We start from the raw sequence: 5711 nt of genomic DNA, 5'->3' as shown, positions 1-5711 counted from the left end.
ACTTTTGTATTTCCAAACACATGTTTTGCACCTACGATTGGATTTGCTGAACTCCCAACCCTGGGTCCTGTACCGTGATTTCGTGCAGCCGCATTGCTACCTCTAGTGCTTCTGCTTGGGTTGAGATCCTCTGTTGTGACAAAGCCGATTTTAGATATGGTGTTAACGATGCGATAAACCAAGCACGGTGTTGTGCATCCGTCAGGGTCATGTTGGCTTCGTGAATAGTGATTTTTAACCTCTGATCTAGATCCCACGGGGTCTCACCAGGCATCATCGTGACTTATTTGAATCCTATGACCGACTACGACTTCGATTTTGGCCGGCTGAACTCCTATTTTAACTCCGTGTAGATGTCTACTATCCTCGCCATTGGGTTGATGTCCGAATACTTCATATACCATGTTAGCACTTCGTCCTATAGTGTGTTATCTAAGACGGCTTTCTTGATATCATCATTCGTGATCTGCTGCATGTTCCATACTGAATTCAATACAAACCAAAAATTTTCCAAATCTTCACTTCCTGCTCCCTTGAATATTGGTAACTAGATGGCACTCGCCATTACTATCGTCCTAATCCTTCTCATTCTTTCCTCTAGCGTCCCTGCCTTTCACACCAGACACCCCTTAGGTAGATCCTGGTCCCGGAAATGGAACTATTTGTTGTCTTATATGGGCTTGACCTAGGTTCGGAAGAATTATTTAACCAAACAAATCCCACAGCTACCGGCACTTTCGGCAACAACCCGCGAAGCGCAGACTGAGGTCTCACCCGAGGTAGAAGGGGAGGGCGTTGGAACCAGGTTTCCGCACCCTGGGGATGCCTTGGATGTGGTTTGGGGCTCGCACATTGTTCGACAGCCTCGTGCTATGCTAGATCCACGCAGGTCAAAATACCCTTATCACGTTTATCACAAATTGAATCACTTATTATTGGTTTGATCTAGTTGAAATGGTCTTTAAGTAAACATTTATTCATTTTGGTTACTTTGCACATCAAGATTAATCCAGTTCACATGAATTCAATCATAGCAAATGCAGAAATCATAACAGTTCATTTATAAAAGAGTAAAGTCGCAACCAACACAAAATTTAGAAGAAAATTATCTTTATTATCAATCTTCAACAATACATCGAGATCCACCCTGCACACTCAGCTGCATGGGTCATTGCACACAGTTGCGGACTTTCTAGGCCTCTGCGCACACAGCTACAGAGCCTCTCCCTTCTACCCTACTCCCTCGACTCAGACTTACAGACACTTTCAAGCTATTTCCTTACAGAACCCATTACATTCCATCTTTCAAAAGAACTACTTTCCCTCATAGAGCCCTACTCTATTTATACTTTCCCTTGGCCCGTGATCCCTCCATAGGCTGACTCTATTACTATTTCTTTACATTATTTTTGGGCGAACTACCCTTTGACTCAACCTTTTATAGTTCACGCTCTGCGCTTTCCGCGGAGTCTTTTACCCTAATATTACCCAAAATTCTAGGCTTCGCACCCCATACTCGTTTCGCGGGGCTTGCACTATCCAACACATGCATAGCATTTAAGGTAGGCTGACTAAAATAACTAGTCAAGCTATGATGGTCTGTCATTAATAGAAACTTTTTACCCATCAAGTAGTGGCGCCGCATCTTTAAGGCATGAATAAAAGCTGCCAACTCTAGATCATAAGCGCAATATTTATGCTCATGTTCTTTTAATTTCCTATACTCATAGGCGATTACCTTTTCTTCTTGCATCAACACCCCTCCTACCCCTTCCTTACTGCGTCTGTGCACACAACATAGTCCTTACCTAGATCAGCTATGCTTAATCTAGGTACTTTGGTGAGCAGATCCTTGAGTTGTTCAAAACTTTTTTGGCATTCTGTGGTCCATTTAAAAGTTTCCCCGTTTTTCTGCAAGGAAGTGATAGGGTAAGCCACTCGCGAGAATCCTTCCATAAACCGCCTATAATAACCCGCTAATCCCATGAAGGATCTTATATCCGCTACGTCCTTTGGCACTGGCCATTCCATTATGGTCCTTATCTTCTCGGGATCCACAACGATTCCATTTTTAGTGATTATATGTCCCAAGTACTAAATTTGTTACTGAAAGAAGTCGCACTTGCTGTATTTGGCGTATAATTGGTGTTCTCGGAGACTTTGCAATACCAATCCGAGGTGCTCGTTGTGTTCCTCCATATTCCGGGAATATATCACTATATCATTAATAAAAATTAACACAAACTTGTCTAAATACTGGTGAAATATGTTGTTCATTAAGCACATAAAGCTTGCGGGGGTGTTGGTTAATCCAAAGGGTAATACCACAAACTCATAGTGTCCATATCGAGTTCTAAAGGCAATTTTGGCTATGTCTTCCTCTTTAATTCTGATTTGGTGGTATCCTGATCGTAAATCAGTCTTTGAGAATATGGTTGCCCCTTTTACCTGATCAAAAAGTTCATCAATACGGGGTAGAGGGTAATTATTTTTAATTGTCAATTTATTCAACTGACGATAGTCCATGCACATACGAAGGGTCCCATCCTTTTTTTTAATGAACAACACAAGGGCTCCACAGGGCGACACACTGGGGTAGGTGAAATTTTTGTCCAACAACTCCTGTAACTACATTTTTAATTATGTTAATTCTAGTGTGCTCATTCGATAATGAGCTCGGGATACTAGGGCTACCCATGGCACCAATTTGATAGTGAAGTCTATGTCTCTCTTGGGTGGCAGTCCTGGTATCTCTTCAGGGAACACATCTGCAAATTCTTGTACCACTGGAATACTTTACAAGGTGGCAGTATTGTCTTTTGAGTTGGCATAACCAACTTGAATGGCATAAATCTGACATCTTTTCTTGATACACTTTGCCAACTGAGAGGCGGTTATTGGCCAAATCTGCACTGGCCTCAGAATACCTTGCATCTCCTGCTTTTCCCCGAATTCACCCCTGTAGTATATGGTTTTTTTTTTACAATTTACAATGGGCCTGTGTCTTTCCAACCAGTCCATGCCTATCAACATGTCATACGATCCAAGGGGAAGTACATTTAGATCTACCATCACCAGCTGACCTTCTATCTTCAAGGGGCAGTTATTGACCTTAGCTAACACACTTCTCTTTGCCCCTGTTGCGAGTTGTACTAGCCAAGGGTTTTTAAACGTAACAGCTTGTAACTTACACTGTTCCACAACCTTGGGACTAACATAGCTTAATGTAGCTCCAAGATCAATTAAAACAGTTACAGTATAATCAAAGATCTTTCCTTCAAACTCCACCATAGTCGGCTGGTATTCTGCCTGATGATCTTCTAGAGCGGCATTAATTCTTAGTAAACTCTGGGCCACGTCGCCAACTGTAGATTCTTCATGGATTTGTGAAACCTGTTCAGTACCCTTTCGATGAGGACAGTTTTTAACGTAATGAGGCTCTCCACATCCCCAGCATTGTACTGGACGTCTCGTTGTCCCTTCATTGTCAATTTTACAATATTATTTGCTAATTCTATATTCAATGGGTGGCTTCAATCTGAGCTGGTTCTTATGAAGATTCCTGTTGTTTTTCCCTTTGGGAAACCCTTTGCTAACACTACCACGATTTCGCTTAGTGCCCACAACAATCTTATTATCTCTCTTGTCAACCCACCTCTTTCCTAAAATTTCTCCCTTCTGCTTACTTTGCTGATAACATATTCTGGCCTTTCGTATCACCTCATCCATTGTTTTTGGGTTATGAAACTCAATTCTTTCTCTCATCGCCAAGGGTAAACAACTGATGAACCATTGTACCTTAGCCTTCTCCTCTCGTATGTAAGGCACATAATGAAGTAACAAGGTAAATCGGGTGATAAACTCATCCATTGTTTGTTGTCCAAGTTGCAGGTCATGGAATTCCCTTGCTTTCTCGTTGTAAAATCGTTCAGTCAAATACCTTTCCTTGAAATATTTTGAAATTTTTCCCAAGTTATATTTTTTTCACTTACCCCTCATACAATCTTGACCTCTTCCCACCACAGAGTGGCCTTCTGTTGCAATTGGAAAATGGCCAGATGCGCTTTGAGGTTGTGATCATATTCATATAATTGAAAATATTTATTCATGTTAATTATTTTCCAAAACAGCCCTTGTAATTCTATCCGTTGCCTTTTCGATGTCGGGTGTTCAGAGGCATTATCCGACTTTTCCTCTCAATTCTTTTCCCCTCCTTCTATTTCTTCCTGATCCATGTGGTAGCCTTGTTCTTCTGACACTCATAACTGTTCAGGGCTAGGGTTCGGCTGGCGCTGATTCTGCTTGTTAGACAGTGTTTTCATGTGTTTTTCCTACTCCATAGTTAATCTTGCATTTTCCTCCCGCAGGCGGGTCATCTCATTCTTTAATTCCTGGACTGTCTCTAATATTGTAAGACTAGTGTTGCAGGTCTCCTCTCCTAACTGCACCCATATTTCAAGATTAGTTTCAGGGTCTATTGCAGGTCCTAGACCAGCCACATTCCTGTGTGGAACACTGTCCGTTCTCCTCATAGTCTGTTGTCATCCTATTTCCTGTTCTTGACAAATTCGTGGGTCATCAATAGATAGAAGCAAAAGATTAACACAATAATTGTTTATTCTTATTTAATATATTTGCCAGAGGCCACAGTTTTGTAACTTTGGCTCTAATACCACTTGTAACGACTCCACATTACACAACATTATACATATGATAAAAAGAAATTTTTTTAAACAAAGGTTTGCAACAGTATACACCTATGTTTCAATTGTCATAGCTCTATCCTTTACTGTTAATGATGTAAGTATATTCGTTTCCATGTAATAGGATCTCTGATTAAAATTCTGGTTATCGTTTCTTTTATTTTTGGTTTAAGTGCCATTGTTTGATGGACTCCACTACTTGTATCTATGCCACGTGAATCCCAACCATACCACCTGTTGTCTCGCGCTCATGCTGTCTTAATCACCCGGCTTACAACCCCTATTTCTTTATTAGGGTGTTGATATTTTGTTTATGTCATTAAATTCCCTGCTCCGTCCTGGTACGTGGCACGGGCAGGCCTGTCCTACCACAGCTGCGCATCTTGGGTCTCTCGTCTCATCGATGGTGGAGGACCTGGGATCACAATCCTACGGCTGGGCTTCATCTGGAGTTTTTCACATCTCTGTTTGCGATAGTGGAGTCTCATTTTACTCCTTCCTTCCTCGGCGCCTGCTCCGGTTCTGCATCTCCTCTTGCAGGCCTGCTCAGTCTGTCGGTCCAGAGCTACAATGCGAGTGGATTCTCAGAAACAGGGTTATGGTTTTCATTCCGGCGAGTGTACCCCGGGTAAGATTTTATTCACAGAGGTGACTCTATTTTATTTCCTTTACAGTTGATTGTTATACTCTATCTTTGTAGCCCTATTGCTAACAACGATTGCAACGTATTTTGAACTGTAGGAAGCTCGGCTACAGGTTTGGGGTTTACAACTGTGACTGAAGGATGGACTCTTCATAAGTTTTTGTCACCTAAATGTTTCCGGGTAAGGTTTATCTCCGGCCTGGTGCTTGTTTGCCCAAGAAGGAACTCTCCTAGGTTGCTTGTGGCTAGAGCTTCAGCTCTCTGAGTATTTTAGCTTTTCTTTCATGTTTTGAAATATTGCGGTCTCTGAACAGTTAAAAAATTAAGGTTATTAGGTGAATACCTATCGCTATTCTGAGGTGTAT

Source organism: Pinus tabuliformis, chromosome 4_2 (genome assembly GCF_031772625.1).
Source record: "Pinus tabuliformis cultivar Carrire ecotype Pingquan chromosome 4_2, CPIR1, whole genome shotgun sequence".
NCBI classification, from domain to species: domain Eukaryota; kingdom Viridiplantae; phylum Streptophyta; class Pinopsida; order Pinales; family Pinaceae; genus Pinus; species Pinus tabuliformis.
This window is presented reverse-complemented; position numbering follows the sequence as displayed.